The following is an 18,191-nucleotide window of genomic DNA, read 5'->3' as shown; positions in this document are numbered from 1 at the left end:
GGGTGACCGTAGTGTCACATGCTCGTCTCGGCATCCATCGTCGCTACCGCGATGACGTCCGCCTCCACTCGCATTACCCAAAGACAGGGTGGCAGTGGTGTCACGTGCTCGTCTCGGCGTCCGTCGTCGCAACCGCGACGACGTCCGCCTCGACTCGCATTACCCTAAGATAGACAGGGTGGCAGTGGTGTCACGTGCTCGTCTCGGCGTCCGTCGTCGCTACCGCGACGACGTCCGCCTCGACTCGCGTTACCCTAAGATAGACAGGGTGGCAGTGGTGTCACGTGCTCGTCTAGGCGTCCCTCGTCTCTACCGCGATGACGTCCACCTCGACTCGCGTTACGGTAAGACAGGGTGGCAGTGGTGTCACGTGCTCGTCTCGGCGTCCGTCGTCGCTACTGCGACGACGTCCGCCTCGACTCGCGTTACGCTAAGACAGGGTGGCAGTGGTGTCACGTGCTCGTATCGGCGTCAATCGTCGCTACCGCGAGACGTCCGTCTCGACTCGCGTTACGGTAAGACAGGGTGGCAGTGGTGTCACGTGCTCGTCTCGGCGTCCGTCGTCGCTACCGCGACGACGTCCGCCTCGACTCGCGTTACCCTAAGATAGACAGGGTGACAATGGTGTCACGTGCTCGTCTCGGCGTCCATCGTCGCTACCGCGACGACGTCCGCCTCAACTCGCGTTACGCTAAGACAAGGTGGCAGTGGTGTCACGTGCTCGTCACGGCGTCCATCGTCGCTACCGCAATGACGTCCGCCTCGACTCGCCTTACGCAAAGACAGGGTGGCAGTGGTGTCACGTGCTCGTCTCGGTGTCCGTCGTCGCTACCGCGACGACATCCGCCTCGACTCGCGTTACCCTAAGATAGACAGGGTGACCGTGGTGTCACATGCTCGTCTCGGCGTCCGTCGTCGCTACCGCGACGACGTCCGCCTTGACTCGTGTTACGCTAAGACAGGATGGCAGTGGTGTCACGTGCTCGTCTCGGTGTCCGTCGTCGCTACCGCGACGACATCCGCCTCGACTCGCGTTACCCTAAGATAGACAGGGTGACTGTAGTGTCACATGCTCGTCTCGGCATCCATCGTCGCTACCGCGATGACGTCCGCCTCCACTCGCATTACCCAAAGACAGGGTGGCAGTGGTGTCACGTGCTCGTCTCGGCGTCCGTCGTCGCAACCGCGACGACGTCCGCCTCGACTCGCATTACCCTAAGATAGACAGGGTGGCAGTGGTGTCACGTGCTCGCCTCGGCGTCCGTCGTCGCTACCGCGACGACGTCCGCCTCGACTCGCGTTACCCTAAGATAGACAGGGTGGCAGTGGTGTCACGTGCTCGTCTAGGCGTCCATCGTCGCTACCGCGATGACGTCCACCTCGACTCGCGTTACGGTAAGACAGGGTGGCAGTGGTGTCACGTGCTCGTCTCGGCGTCCGTCGTCGCTACTGCGACGACGTCCGCCTCGACTCGCGTTACCCTAAGATAGACAGGGTGACAATGGTGTCACGTGCTCGTCTCGGCGTCCATCGTCGCTACCGCGACAACGTCCGCCTCAACTCACGTTACGCTAAGACAGGGTGGCAGTGGTGTCACGTGCTCGTCTCGGCGTCCATCGTCGCTACCGCGACGACGTCCGCCTCGACTCGCGTTACCCTAAGATAGACAGGGTGACCGTAGTGTCACATGCTCGTCTCGGCATCCATCGTCGCTACCGCGATGACGTCCGCCTCCACTCGCATTACCCAAAGACAGGGTGGCAGTGGTGTCACGTGCTCGTCTCGGCGTCCGTCGTCGCAACCGCGACGACGTCCGCCTCGACTCGCATTACCCTAAGATAGACAGGGTGGCAGTGGTGTCACGTGCTCGTCTCGGCGTCCGTCGTCGCTACCGCGACGACGTCCGCCTCGACTCGCGTTACCCTAAGATAGACAGGGTGGCAGTGGTGTCACGTGCTCCTCTAGGCGTCCATCGTCTCTACCGCGATGACGTCCACCTCGACTCGCGTTACGGTAAGACAGGGTGGCAGTGGTGTCACGTGCTCGTATCGGCGTCAATCGTCGCTACCGCGACGACGTCCGTCTCGACTCGCGTTACGGTAAGACAGGGTGGCAGTGGTGTCACGTGCTCGTCTCGGCGTCCGTCGTCGCTACCGCGACGACGTCCGCCTCAACTCGCGTTACCCTAAGATAGACAGGGTGACAATGGTGTCATGTGCTCGTCTCGGCGTCCATCGTCGCTACCGCGACGACGTCCGCCTCAACTCGCGTTACGCTAAGACAAGGTGGCAGTGGTGTCACGTGCTCGTCTCGGCGTCCATCGTCGCTACCGCAACGACGTCCGCCTCGACTCGCCTTACGCAAAGACAGGGTGGCAGTGGTGTCACGTGCTCGTCTCGGCGTCCGTCGTCGCTACCGCGACGACGTCCGCCTTGACTCGTGTTACGCTAAGACAGGATGGCAGTGGTGTCACGTGCTCGTCTCGGTGTCCGTCGTTGCTACCGCGACGACATCCGCCTCGACTCGCGTTACCCTAAGATAGACAGGGTGACCGTAGTGTCATATGCTCGTCTCGGCATCCATCGTCGCTACCGCGATGACGTCCGCCTCCACTCGCATTACCCAAAGACAGGGTGGCAGTGGTGTCACGTGCTCGTCTCGGCGTCCGTCGTCGCAACCGCGACGACGTCCGCCTCGACTCGCATCACCCTAAGATAGACAGGGTGGCAGTGGTGTCACGTGCTCGTCTCGGCGTCCGTCGTCGCTACCGCGACGACGTCCGCCTCGACTCGCGTTACCCTAAGATAGACAGGGTGGCAGTGGTGTCACGTGCTCGTCTAGGCGTCCATCGTCGCTACCGCGATGACGTCCACCTCGACTCGCGTTAGGGTAAGACAGGGTGGCAGTGGTGTCACGTGCTCGTCTCGGCGTCCGTCGTCGCTACTGCGACGACGTCCGCCTCGACTCGCGTTACCCTAAGATAGACAGGGTGACAATGGTGTCACGTGCTCGTCTCGGCGTCCATCGTCGCTACCGCGACAACGTCCGCCTCAACTCGCGTTACGCTAAGACAGGGTGGCAGTGGTGTCACGTGCTCGTCTCGGCGTCCATCGTCGCTACCGCGACGACGTCCGCCTCGACTCGCGTTACCCTAAGATAGACAGGGTGACCGTAGTGTCACATGCTCGTCTCGGCATCCATCGTCGCTACCGCGATGACGTCCGCCTCCACTCGCATTACCCAAAGACAGGGTGGCAGTGGTGTCACGTGCTCGTCTCGGCGTCCGTCGTCGCAACCGCGACGACGTCCGCCTCGACTCGCATTACCCTAAGATAGACAGGGTGGCAGTGGTGTCACGTGCTCGTCTCGGCGTCCGTCGTCGCTACCGCGACGACGTCCGCCTCGACTCGCGTTACCCTAAGATAGACAGGGTGGCAGTGGTGTCACGTGCTCGTCTAGGCGTCCCTCGTCTCTACCGCGATGACGTCCACCTCGACTCGCGTTACGGTAAGACAGGGTGGCAGTGGTGTCACGTGCTCGTCTCGGCGTCCGTCGTCGCTACTGCGACGACGTCCGCCTCGACTCGCGTTACGCTAAGACAGGGTGGCAGTGGTGTCACGTGCTCGTATCGGCGTCAATCGTCGCTACCGCGAGACGTCCGTCTCGACTCGCGTTACGGTAAGACAGGGTGGCAGTGGTGTCACGTGCTCGTCTCGGCGTCCGTCGTCGCTACCGCGACGACGTCCGCCTCGACTCGCGTTACCCTAAGATAGACAGGGTGACAATGGTGTCACGTGCTCGTCTCGGCGTCCATCGTCGCTACCGCGACGACGTCCGCCTCAACTCGCGTTACGCTAAGACAAGGTGGCAGTGGTGTCACGTGCTCGTCACGGCGTCCATCGTCGCTACCGCAATGACGTCCGCCTCGACTCGCCTTACGCAAAGACAGGGTGGCAGTGGTGTCACGTGCTCGTCTCGGTGTCCGTCGTCGCTACCGCGACGACATCCGCCTCGACTCGCGTTACCCTAAGATAGACAGGGTGACCGTGGTGTCACATGCTCGTCTCGGCGTCCGTCGTCGCTACCGCGACGACGTCCGCCTTGACTCGTGTTACGCTAAGACAGGATGGCAGTGGTGTCACGTGCTCGTCTCGGTGTCCGTCGTCGCTACCGCGATGACATCCGCCTCGACTCGCGTTACCCTAAGATAGACAGGGTGACTGTAGTGTCACATGCTCGTCTCGGCATCCATCGTCGCTACCGCGATGACGTCCGCCTCCACTCGCATTACCCAAAGACAGGGTGGCAGTGGTGTCACGTGCTCGTCTCGGTGTCCGTCGTCGCAACCGCGACGACGTCCGCCTCGACTCGCATTACCCTAAGATAGACAGGGTGGCAGTGGTGTCACGTGCTCGTCTCGGCGTCCGTCGTCGCTACCGCGACGACGTCCGCCTTGACTCGCGTTACCCTAAGATAGACAGGGTGGCAGTGGTGTCACGTGCTCGTCTAGGCGTCCATCGTTGCTACCGCGATGACGTCCCCCTCGACTCGCGTTACGGTAAGACAGGGTGGCAGTGGTGTCACGTGCTCGTCTCGGCGTCCGTCGTCGCTACTGCGACGACGTCCGCCTCGACTCGCGTTACGCTAAGACAGGGTGGCAGTGCTGTCACGTGCTCGTATCGGCGTCAATCGTCGCTACCGCGACGACGTCCGTCTCGACTCGCGTTACGGTAAGACAGGGTGGCAGTGGTGTCACGTGCTCGTCTCGGCGTCCATCGTCGCTACCGCGACGACGTCCGCCTCAACTCGCGTTACCCTAAGATAGACAGGGTGACAATGGTGTCATGTGCTCGTCTCGGCGTCCATCGTCGCTACCGCGACGACGTCCGCCTCAACTCGCGTTACGCTAAGACAAGGTGGCAGTGGTGTCACGTGCTCGTCTCGGCGTCCATCGTCGCTACCGCCACGACGTCCGCCTCGACTCGCCTTACGCAAAGACAGGGTGGCAGTGGTGTCACGTGCTCGTCTCGGCGTCCGTCGTCGCTACCGCGACGACGTCCGCCTTGACTCGTGTTACGCTAAGACAGGATGGCAGTGGTGTCACGTGCTCGTCTCGGTGTCCGTCGTCGCTACCGCGATGACATCCGCCTCGACTCGCGTTACCCTAAGATAGACAGGGTGACTGTAGTGTCACATGCTCGTCTCGGCATCCATCGTCGCTACCGCGATGACGTCCGCCTCCACTCGCATTACCCAAAGACAGGGTGGCAGTGGTGTCACGTGCTCGTCTCGGTGTCCGTCGTCGCAACCGCGACGACGTCCGCCTCGACTCGCATTACCCTAAGATAGACAGGGTGGCAGTGGTGTCACGTGCTCGTCTCGGCGTCCGTCGTCGCTACCGCGACGACGTCCGCCTCGACTCGCGTTACCCTAAGATAGACAGGGTGGCAGTGGTGTCACGTGCTCGTCTAGGCGTCCCTCGTCGCTACCGCGATGACGTCCCCCTCGACTCGCGTTACGGTAAGACAGGGTGGCAGTGGTGTCACGTGCTCGTCTCGGCGTCCGTCGTCGCTACTGCGACGACGTCCGCCTCGACTCGCGTTACGCTAAGACAGGGTGGCAGTGCTGTCACGTGCTCGTATCGGCGTCAATCGTCGCTACCGCGACGACGTCCGTCTCGACTCGCGTTACGGTAAGACAGGGTGGCAGTGGTGTCACGTGCTCGTCTCGGCGTCCATCGTCGCTACCGCGACGACGTTCGCCTCAACTCGCGTTACCCTAAGATAGACAGGGTGACAATGGTGTCATGTGCTCGTCTCGGCGTCCATCGTCGCTACCGCGACGACGTCCGCCTCAACTCGCGTTACGCTAAGACAAGGTGGCAGTGGTGTCACGTGCTCGTCTCGGCGTCCATCGTCGCTACCGCAACGACGTCCGCCTCGACTCGCCTTACGCAAAGACAGGGTGGCAGTGGTGTCACGTGCTCGTCTCGGCGTCCGTCGTCGCTACCGCGACGACGTCCGCCTTGACTCGTGTTACGCTAAGACAGGATGGCAGTGGTGTCACGTGCTCGTCTCGGTGTCCGTTGTTGCTACCGCGACGACATCCGCCTCGACTCGCGTTACCCTAAGATAGACAGGGTGACCGTAGTGTCATATGCTCGTCTCGGCATCCATCGTCGCTACCGCGATGACGTCCGCCTCCACTCGCATTACCCAAAGACAGGGTGGCAGTGGTGTCACGTGCTCGTCTCGGTGTCCGTCGTCGCAACCGCGACGACGTCCGCCTCGACTCGCATTACCCTAAGATAGACAGGGTGGCAGTGGTGTCACGTGCTCGTCTCGGCGTCCGTCGTCTCTACCGCGATGACGTCCACCTCGACTCGCGTTACGGTAAGACAGGGTGGCAGTGGTGTCACGTGCTAGTCTCGGCGTCCGTCGTCGCTACTGCGACGACGTCCGCCTCGACTCGCGTTACGCTAAGACAGGGTGGCAGTGGTGTCACGTGCTCGTATCGGCGTCAATCGTCGCTACCGCGAGACGTCCGTCTCGACTCGCGTTACGGTAAGACAGGGTGGCAGTGGTGTCACGTGCTCGTCTCGGCGTCCGTCGTCGCTACCGCGACGACGTCCGCCTCGACTCGCGTTACCCTAAGATAGACAGGGTGACAATGGTGTCACGTGCTCGTCTCGGCGTCCATCGTCGCTACCGCGACGACGTCCGCCTCAACTCGCGCTACGCTAAGACAAGGTGGCAGTGGTGTCACGTGCTCGTCACGGCGTCCATCGTCGCTACCGCAACGACGTCCGCCTCGACTCGCCTTACGCAAAGACAGGGTGGCAGTGGTGTCACGTGCTCGTCTCGGTGTCCGTCGTCGCTACCGCGACGACATCCGCCTCGACTCGCGTTACCCTAAGATAGACAGGGTGACCGTGGTGTCACATGCTCGTCTCGGCGTCCGTCGTCGCTACCGCGACGACGTCCGCCTTGACTCGTGTTACGCTAAGACAGGATGGCAGTGGTGTCACGTGCTCGTCTCGGTGTCCGTCGTCGCTACCGCGATGACATCCGCCTCGACTCGCGTTACCCTAAGATAGACAGGGTGACTGTAGTGTCACATGCTCGTCTCGGCATCCATCGTCGCTACCGCGATGACGTCCGCCTGCACTCGCATTACCCAAAGACAGGGTGGCAGTGGTGTCACGTGCTCGTCTCGGTGTCCGTCGTCGCAACCGCGACGACGTCCGCCTCGACTCGCATTACCCTAAGATAGACAGGGTGGCAGTGGTGTCACGTGCTCGTCTCGGCGTCCGTCGTCGCTACCGCGACGACGTCCGCCTCGACTCGCGTTACCCTAAGATAGACAGGGTGGCAGTGGTGTCACGTGCTCGTCTAGGCGTCCATCGTCGCTACCGCGATGACGTCCCCCTCGACTCGCGTTACGGTAAGACAGGGTGGCAGTGGTGTCACGTGCTCGTCTCGGCGTCCGTCGTCGCTACTGCGACGACGTCCGCCTCGACTCGCGTTACGCTAAGACAGGGTGGCAGTGCTGTCACGTGCTCGTATCGGCGTCAATCGTCGCTACCGCGACGACGTCCGTCTCGACTCGCGTTACGGTAAGACAGGGTGGCAGTGGTGTCACGTGCTCGTCTCGGCGTCCATCGTCGCTACCGCGACGACGTCCGCCTCAACTCGCGTTACCCTAAGATAGACAGGGTGACAATGGTGTCATGTGCTCGTCTCGGCGTCCATCGTCGCTACCGCGACGACGTCCGCCTCAACTCGCGTTACGCTAAGACAAGGTGGCAGTGGTGTCACGTGCTCGTCTCGGCGTCCATCGTCGCTACCGCAACGACGTCCGCCTCGACTCGCCTTACGCAAAGACAGGGTGGCAGTGGTGTCACGTGCTCGTCTCGGCGTCCGTCGTCGCTACCGCGACGACGTCCGCCTTGACTCGTGTTACGCTAAGACAGGATGGCAGTGGTGTCACGTGCTCGTCTAGGTGTCCGTCGTCGCTACCGCGATGACATCCGCCTCGGCTCGCGTTACCCTAAGATAGACAGGGTGACTGTAGTGTCACATGCTCGTCTCGGCATCCATCGTCGCTACCGCGATGACGTCCGCCTCCACTCGCATTACCCAAAGACAGGGTGGCAGTGGTGTCACGTGCTCGTCTCGGTGTCCGTCGTCGCAACCGCGACGACGTCCGCCTCGACTCGCATTACCCTAAGATAGACAGGGTGGCAGTGGTGTCACGTGCTCGTCTCGGCGTCCGTCGTCTCTACCGCGATGACGTCCACCTCGACTCGCGTTACGGTAAGACAGGGTGGCAGTGGTGTCACGTGCTAGTCTCGGCGTCCGTCGTCGCTACTGCGACGACGTCCGCCTCGACTCGCGTTACGCTAAGACAGGGTGGCAGTGGTGTCACGTGCTCGTATCGGCGTCAATCGTCGCTACCGCGAGACGTCCGTCTCGACTCGCGTTACGGTAAGACAGGGTGGCAGTGGTGTCACGTGCTCGTCTCGGCGTCCGTCGTCGCTACCGCGACGACGTCCGCCTCGACTCGCGTTACCCTAAGATAGACAGGGTGACAATGGTGTCACGTGCTCGTCTCGGCGTCCATCGTCGCTACCGCGACGACGTCCGCCTCAACTCGCGCTACGCTAAGACAAGGTGGCAGTGGTGTCACGTGCTCGTCACGGCGTCCATCGTCGCTACCGCAACGACGTCCGCCTCGACTCGCCTTACGCAAAGACAGGGTGGCAGTGGTGTCACGTGCTCGTCTCGGTGTCCGTCGTCGCTACCGCGACGACATCCGCCTCGACTCGCGTTACCCTAAGATAGACAGGGTGACCGTGGTGTCACATGCTCGTCTCGGCGTCCGTCGTCGCTACCGCGACGACGTCCGCCTTGACTCGTGTTACGCTAAGACAGGATGGCAGTGGTGTCACGTGCTCGTCTCGGTGTCCGTCGTCGCTACCGCGATGACATCCGCCTCGACTCGCGTTACCCTAAGATAGACAGGGTGACTGTAGTGTCACATGCTCGTCTCGGCATCCATCGTCGCTACCGCGATGACGTCCGCCTCCACTCGCATTACCCAAAGACAGGGTGGCAGTGGTGTCACGTGCTCGTCTCGGTGTCCGTCGTCGCAACCGCGACGACGTCCGCCTCGACTCGCATTACCCTAAGATAGACAGGGTGGCAGTGGTGTCACGTGCTCGTCTCGGCGTCCGTCGTCGCTACCGCGACGACGTCCGCCTCGACTCGCGTTACCCTAAGATAGACAGGGTGGCAGTGGTGTCACGTGCTCGTCTAGGCGTCCATCGTCGCTACCGCGATGACGTCCCCCTCGACTCGCGTTACGGTAAGACAGGGTGGCAGTGGTGTCACGTGCTCGTCTCGGCGTCCGTCGTCGCTACTGCGACGACGTCCGCCTCGACTCGCGTTACGCTAAGACAGGGTGGCAGTGCTGTCACGTGCTCGTATCGGCGTCAATCGTCGCTACCGCGACGACGTCCGTCTCGACTCGCGTTACGGTAAGACAGGGTGGCAGTGGTGTCACGTGCTCGTCTCGGCGTCCATCGTCGCTACCGCGACGACGTCCGCCTCAACTCGCGTTACCCTAAGATAGACAGGGTGACAATGGTGTCATGTGCTCGTCTCGGCGTCCATCGTCGCTACCGCGACGACGTCCGCCTCAACTCGCGTTACGCTAAGACAAGGTGGCAGTGGTGTCACGTGCTCGTCTCGGCGTCCATCGTCGCTACCGCAACGACGTCCGCCTCGACTCGCCTTACGCAAAGACAGGGTGGCAGTGGTGTCACGTGCTCGTCTCGGTGTCCGTCGTCGCTACCGCGACGACGTCCGCCTTGACTCGTGTTACGCTAAGACAGGATGGCAGTGGTGTCACGTGCTCGTCTCGGTGTCCGTCGTCGCTACCGCGATGACATCCGCCTCGGCTCGCGTTACCCTAAGATAGACAGGGTGACTGTAGTGTCACATGCTCGTCTCGGCATCCATCGTCGCTACCGCGATGACGTCCGCCTCCACTCGCATTACCCAAAGACAGGGTGGCAGTGGTGTCACGTGCTCGTCTCGGTGTCCGTCGTCGCAACCGCGACGACGTCCGCCTCGACTCGCATTACCCTAAGATAGACAGGGTGGCAGTGGTGTCACGTGCTAGTCTCGGCGTCCGTCGTCGCTACCGCGACGACGTCCGCCTCGACTCGCGTTACCCTAAGATAGACAGGGTGCCAGTGGTGTCACGTGCTCGTCTAGGCGTCCCTCGTCGCTATCGCGATGACGTCCCCCTCGACTCGCGTTACGGTAAGACAGGGTGGCAGTGGTGTCACGTGCTCGTCTCGGCGTCCGTCGTCGCTACTGCGACGACGTCCGCCTCGACTCGCGTTACGCTAAGACAGGGTGGCAGTGCTGTCACGTGCTCGTATCGGCGTCAATCGTCGCTACCGCGACGACGTCCGTCTCGACTCGCGTTACGGTAAGACAGGGTGGCAGTGGTGTCACGTGCTCGTCTCGGCGTCCATCGTCGCTACCGCGACGACGTCCGCCTCAACTCGCGTTACCCTAAGATAGACAGGGTGACAATGGTGTCATGTGCTCGTCTCGGCGTCCATCGTCGCTACCGCGACGACGTCCGCCTCAACTCGCGTTACGCTAAGACAAGGTGGCAGTGGTGTCACGTGCTCGTCTCGGCGTCCATCGTCGCTACCGCAACGACGTCCGCCTCGACTCGCCTTACGCAAAGACAGGGTGGCAGTGGTGTCACGTGCTCGTCTCGGCGTCCGTCGTCGCTACCGCGACGACGTCCGCCTTGACTCGTGTTACGCTAAGACAGGATGGCAGTGGTGTCACGTGCTCGTCTCGGTGTCCGTTGTTGCTACCGCGACGACATCCGCCTCGACTCGTGTTACCCTAAGATAGACAGGGTGACCGTAGTGTCATATGCTCGTCTCGGCATCCATCGTCGCTACCGCGATGACGTCCGCCTCCACTCGCATTACCCAAAGACAGGGTGGCAGTGGTGTCACGTGCTCGTCTCGGCGTCCGTCATCGCAACCGCGACGACGTCCGCCTCGACTCGCATTACCCTAAGATAGACAGGGTGGCAGTGGTGTCACGTGCTCGTCTCGGCGTCCGTCGTCGCTACCGCGACGACGTCCGCCTCGACTCGCGTTACCCTAAGATAGACAGGGTGGCAGTGGTGTCACGTGCTCGTCTAGGCGTCCATCGTCGCTACCGCGATGACGTCCACCTCGACTCGCGTTACGGTAAGACAGGGTGGCAGTGGTGTCACGTGCTCGTCTCGGCGTCCGTCGTCGCTACTGCGACGACGTCCGCCTCGACTCGCGTTACCCTAAGATAGACAGGGTGACAATGGTGTCACGTGCCCGTCTCGGCGTCCATCGTCGCTACCGCGACAACGTCCGCCTCAACTCGCGTTACGCTAAGACAGGGTGGCAGTGGTGTCACGTGCTCGTCTCGGCGTCCATCGTCGCTACCGCGACGACGTCCGCCTCGACTCGCGTTACCCTAAGATAGACAGGGTGACCGTAGTGTCACATGCTCGTCTCGGCATCCATCGTCGCTACCGCGATGACGTCCGCCTCCACTCGCCTTACCCAAAGACAGGGTGGCAGTGGTGTCACGTGCTCGTCTCGGCGTCCGTCGTCGCAACCGCGACGACGTCCGCCTCGACTCGCATTACCCTAAGATAGACAGGGTGGCAGTGGTGTCACGTGCTCGTCTCGGCGTCCGTCGTCGCTACCGCGACGACGTCCGCCTCGACTCGCGTTACCCTAAGATAGACAAGGTGGCAGTGGTGTCACGTGCTCGTCTAGGCGTCCATCGTCTCTACCGCGATGACGTCCACCTCGACTCGCGTTACGGTAAGACAGGGTGGCAGTGGTGTCACGTGCTCGTCTCGGCGTCCGTCGTCGCTACCACGACGACGTCCGCCTCGACTCGCGTTACGCTAAGACAGGGTGGCAGTGGTGTCACGTGCTCGTATCGGCGTCAATCGTCGCTACCGCGACGACGTCCGTCTCGACTCGCGTTACGGTAAGACAGGGTGGCGTGGTGTCACGTGCTCGTCTAGGCGTCCCTCGTCGCTACCGCGATGACGTCCCCCTAGACTCGCGTTACGGTAAGACAGGGTGGCAGTGGTGTCACGTGCTCGTCTCGGCGTCCGTCGTCGCTACTGCGACGACGTCCGCCTCGACTCGCGTTACGCTAAGACAGGGTGGCAGTGCTGTCACGTGCTCGTATCGGCGTCAATCGTCGCTACCGCGACGACGTCCGTCTCGACTCGCGTTACGGTAAGACAGGGTGGCAGTGGTGTCACGTGCTCGTCTCGGCGTCCATCGTCGCTACCGCGACGACGTCCGCCTCAACTCGCGTTACCCTAAGATAGACAGGGTGACAATGGTGTCATGTGCTCGTCTCGGCGTCCATCGTCGCTACCGCGACGACGTCCGCCTCAACTCGCGTTACGCTAAGACAAGGTGGCAGTGGTGTCACGTGCTCGTCTCGGCGTCCATCGTCGCTACCGCAACGACGTCCGCCTCGACTCGCCTTACGCAAAGACAGGGTGGCAGTGGTGTCACGTGCTCGTCTCGGCGTCCGTCGTCGCTACCGCGACGACGTCCGCCTTGACTCGTGTTACGCTAAGACAGGATGGCAGTGGTGTCACGTGCTCGTCTCGGTGTCCGTTGTTGCTACCGCGACGACATCCGCCTCGACTCGTGTTACCCTAAGATAGACAGGGTGACCGTAGTGTCATATGCTCGTCTCGGCATCCATCGTCGCTACCGCGATGACGTCCGCCTCCACTCGCATTACCCAAAGACAGGGTGGAAGTGGTGTCACGTGCTCGTCTCGGCGTCCGTCATCGCAACCGCGACGACGTCCGCCTCGACTCGCATTACCCTAAGATAGACAGGGTGGCAGTGGTGTCACGTGCTCGTCTCGGCGTCCGTCGTCGCTACCGCGACGACGTCCGCCTCGACTCGCGTTACCCTAAGATAGACAGGGTGGCAGTGGTGTCACGTGCTCGTCTAGGCGTCCATCGTCGCTACCGCGATGACGTCCACCTCGACTCGCGTTACGGTAAGACAGGGTGGCAGTGGTGTCACGTGCTCGTCTCGGCGTCCGTCGTCGCTACTGCGACGACGTCCGCCTCGACTCGCGTTACCCTAAGATAGACAGGGTGACAATGGTGTCACGTGCCCGTCTCGGCGTCCATCGTCGCTACCGCGACAACGTCCGCCTCAACTCGCGTTACGCTAAGACAGGGTGGCAGTGGTGTCACGTGCTCGTCTCGGCGTCCATCGTCGCTACCGCGACGACGTCCGCCTCGACTCGCGTTACCCTAAGATAGACAGGGTGACCGTAGTGTCACATGCTCGTCTCGGCATCCATCGTCGCTACCGCGATGACGTCCGCCTCCACTCGCATTACCCAAAGACAGGGTGGCAGTGGTGTCACGTGCTCGTCTCGGCGTCCGTCGTCGCAACCGCGACGACGTCCGCCTCGACTCGCATTACCCTAAGATAGACAGGGTGGCAGTGGTGTCACGTGCTCGTCTCGGCGTCCGTCGTCGCTACCGCGACGACGTCCGCCTCGACTCGCGTTACCCTAAGATAGACAAGGTGGCAGTGGTGTCACGTGCTAGTCTAGGCGTCCATCGTCTCTACCGCGATGACGTCCCCCTCGACTCGCGTTACGGTAAGACAGGGTGGCAGTGGTGTCACGTGCTCGTCTCGGCGTCCGTCGTCGCTACCACGACGACGTCCGCCTCGACTCGCGTTACGCTAAGACAGGGTGGCAGTGGTGTCACGTGCTCGTATCGGCGTCAATCGTCGCTACCGCGACGACGTCCGTCTCGACTCGCGTTACGGTAAGACAGGGTGGCGTGGTGTCACGTGCTCGTCTCGGCGTCCGTCGTCGCTACCGCGACGACGTCCGCCTCGACTCGCGTTACCCTAAGATAGACAGGGTGACAATGGTGTCACGTGCTCGTCTCGGCGTCCATCGTCGCTACCGCGACGACGTCCGCCTCAACTCGCGTTACGCTAAGACAAGGAGGCAGTGGTGTCACGTGCTCGTCACGGCGTCCATCGTCGCTACCGCAACGACGTCCGCCTCGACTCGCCTTACGCAAAGACAGGGTGGCAGTGGTGTCACGTGCTCGTCTCGGCGTCCGTCGTCGCTACCGCGACGACGTCCGCCTTGACTCGTGTTACGCTAAGACAGGATGGCAGTGGTGTCACGTGCCCGTCTCGGTGTCCGTTGTCGCTACCGCGACGACATCCGCCTCGACTCGCGTTACCCTAAGATAGACAGGGTGACCGTGGTGTCACATGCTCGTCTCGGCATCCATCGTCGCTACAGCGATGACGTCCGCCTCCACTCGCATTACCCAAAGACAGGGTGGCAGTGGTGTCACGTGCTCGTCTCGGCGTCCGTCGTCGCAACCGCGACGACGTCCGCCTCGACTCGCATTACCCTAAGATAGACAGGGTGGCAGTGGTGTCACGTGCTCGTCTCGGCGTCCGTCGTTGCTACCGCGACGACGTCCGCCTCGACTCGCGTTACCCTAAGATAGACAGGGTGGCAGTGGTGTCACGTGCTCGTCTAGGCGTCCATCGTCGCTACCGCGATGACGTCCACCTCGACTCGCGTTAGGGTAAGACAGGGTGGCAGTGGTGTCACGTGCTCGTCTCGGCGTCCGTCGTCGCTACTGCGACGACGTCCGCCTCGACTCGCGTTACCCTAAGATAGACATGGTGACAATGGTGTCACGTGCTCGTCTCGGCGTCCATCGTCGCTACCGCGACAACGTCCGCCTCCACTCGCGTTACGCTAAGACAGGGTGGCAGTGGTGTCACGTGCTCGTCTCGGCGTCCATCGTCGCTACCGCGACGACGTCCGCCTCAACTCGCGTTACGCTAAGACAAGGTGGCAGTGGTGTCACGTGCTCGTCACGGCGTCCATCGTCGCTACCGCAACGACGTCCGCCTCGACTCGCCTTACGCAAAGACAGGGTGGCAGTGGTGTCACGTGCTCGTCTCGGCGTCCGTCGTCGCTACCGCGACGACGTCCGCCTTGACTCGTGTTACGCTAAGACAGGATGGCAGTGGTGTCACGTGCTCGTCTCGGTGTCCGTTGTCGCTACCGCGACGACATCCGCCTCGACTCGCGTTACCCTAAGATAGACAGGGTGACCGTGGTATCACATGCTCGTCTCGGCATCCATCGTCGCTACAGCGATGACGTCCGCCTCCACTCGCATTACCCAAAGACAGGGTGGCAGTGGTGTCACGTGCTCGTCTCGGCGTCCGTCGTCGCAACCGCGTCGACGTCCGCCTCGACTCGCATTACCCTAAGATAGACAGGGTGGCAGTGGTGTCACGTGCTCGTCTCGGCGTCCATCGTCGCTACCGCGACGACGTCCGCCTCGACTCGCGTTACCCTAAGATAGACAGGGTGGCAGTGGTGTCACGTGCTCGTCTAGGCGTCCATCGTCGCTACCGCGATGACGTCCACCTCGACTCGCGTTAGGGTAAGACAGGGTGGCAGTGGTGTCACGTGCTCGTCTCGGCGTCAGTCGTCGCTATTGCGACGACGTCCGCCTCGACTCGCGTTACCCTAAGATAGACAGGGTGGCAGTGGTGTCACGTGCTCGTCTAGGCGTCCCTCGTCGCTACCGCGATGACGTCCCCCTCGACTCGCGTTACGGTAAGACAGGGTGGCAGTGGTGTCACGTGCTCGTCTCGGCGTCCGTCGTCGCTACTGCGACTACGTCCGCCTCGACTCGTGTTACGCTAAGACAGGGTGGCAGTGCTGTCACGTGCTCGTATCGGCGTCAATCGTCGCTACCGCGACGACGTCCGTCTCGACTCGCGTTACGGTAAGACAGGGTGGCAGTGGTGTCACGTGCTCGTCTCGGCGTCCATCGTCGCTACCGCGACGACGTCCGCCTCAACTCGCGTTACCCTAAGATAGACAGGGTGACAATGGTGTCATGTGCTCGTCTCGGCGTCCATCGTCGCTACCGCGACGACGTCCGCCTCAACTCGCGTTACGCTAAGACAAGGTGGCAGTGGTGTCACGTGCTCGTCTCGGCGTCCATCGTCGCTACCGCAACGACGTCCGCCTCGACTCGCCTTACGCAAAGACAGGGTGGCAGTGGTGTCACGTGCTCGTCTCGGCGTCCGTCGTCACTACCGCGACGACGTCCGCCTTGACTCGTGTTACGCTAAGACAGGATGGCAGTGGTGTCACGTGCTCGTCTCGGTGTCCGTTGTTGCTACCGCGACGACATCCGCCTCGACTCGTGTTACCCTAAGATAGACAGGGTGACCGTAGTGTCATATGCTCGTCTCGGCATCCATCGTCGCTACCGCGATGACGTCCGCCTCCACTCGCATTACCCAAAGACAGGGTGGCAGTGGTGTCACGTGCTCGTCTCGGCGTCCGTCATCGCAACCGCGACGACGTCCGCCTCGACTCGCATTACCCTAAGATAGACAGGGTGGCAGTGGTGTCACGTGCTCGTCTCGGCGTCCGTCGTCGCTACCGCGACGACGTCCGCCTCGACTCGCGTTACCCTAAGATAGACAGGGTGGCAGTGGTGTCACGTGCTCGTCTAGGCGTCCATCGTCGCTACCGCGATGACGTCCACCTCGACTCGCGTTACGGTAAGACAGGGTGGCAGTGGTGTCACGTGCTCGTCTCGGCGTCCGTCGTCGCTACTGCGACGACGTCCGCCTCGACTCGCGTTACCCTAAGATAGACAGGGTGACAATGGTGTCACGTGCTCGTCTCGGCGTCCATCGTCGCTACCGCGACAACGTCCGCCTCAACTCGCGTTACGCTAAGACAGGGTGGCAGTGGTGTCACGTGCTCGTCTCGGCGTCCATCGTCGCTACCGCGACGACGTTCGCCTCGACTCCCATTACCCTAAGATAGACAGGGTGGCAGTGGTGTCACGTGCTCGTCTAGGCGTCCATCGTCTCTACCGCGATGACGTCCACCTCGACTCGCGTTACGGTAAGACAGGGTGGCAGTGGTGTCACGTGCTCGTCTAGGCGTCCATCGTCTCTACCGCGATGACGTCCACCTCGACTCGCGTTACGGTAAGACAGGGTGGCAGTGGTGTCACGTGCTCGTCTCGGCGTCCGTCGTCGCTACCACGACGACATCCGCCTCGACTCGCGTTACGCTAAGACAGGGTGGCAGTGGTGTCACGTGCTCGTATCGGCGTCAATCGTCGCTACCGCGACGGCGTCCGTCTCGACTCGCGTTACGGTAAGACAGGGTGGCGTGGTGTCACGTGCTCGTCTCGGCGTCCGTCGTCGCTACCGCGACGACGTCCGCCTCGACTCGCGTTACCCTAAGATAGACAGGGTGACAATGGTGTCACGTGCTCGTCTCGGCGTCCATCGTCGCTACCGCGACGACGTCCGCCTCAACTCGCGTTACGCTAAGACAAGGTGGCAGTGGTGTCACGTGCTCGTCACGGCGTCCATCGTCGCTACCGCAACGACGTCCGCCTCGACTCGCCTTACGCAAAGACAGGGTGGCAGTGGTGTCACGTGCTCGTCTCGGCGTCCGTCGTCGCTACCGCGACGACGTCCGCCTTGACTCGTGTTACGCTAAGACAGGATGGCAGTGGTGTCACGTGCTCGTCTCGGTGTCCGTTGTCGCTACCGCGACGACATCCGCCTCGACTCGCGTTACCCTAAGATAGACAGGGTGACCGTGGTGTCACATGCTCGTCTCGGCATCCATCGTCGCTACAGCGATGACGTCCGCCTCCACTCGCATTACCCAAAGACAGGGTGGCAGTGGTGTCACGTGCTCGTCTCGGCGTCCGTCGTCGCAACCGCGACGACGTCCGCCTCGACTCGCATTACCCTAAGATAGACAGGGTGGCAGTGGTGTCACGTGCTCGTCTCGGCGTCCGTCGTCGCTATCGCGACGACGTCCGCCTCGACTCGCGTTACCCTAAGATAGACAGGGTGGCAGTGGTGTCACGTGCTCGTCTAGGCGTCCATCGTCGCTACCGCGATGACGTCCACCTCGACTCGCGTTAGGGTAAGACAGGGTGGCAGTGGTGTCACGTGCTCGTCTCGGCGTCCGTCGTCGCTACTACGACGACGTCCGCCT

Source organism: Aegilops tauschii, chromosome 6 (genome assembly GCF_002575655.3).
Source record: "Aegilops tauschii subsp. strangulata cultivar AL8/78 chromosome 6, Aet v6.0, whole genome shotgun sequence".
NCBI classification, from domain to species: domain Eukaryota; kingdom Viridiplantae; phylum Streptophyta; class Magnoliopsida; order Poales; family Poaceae; genus Aegilops; species Aegilops tauschii.
Note: the sequence above shows the minus strand (reverse complement) of the source record.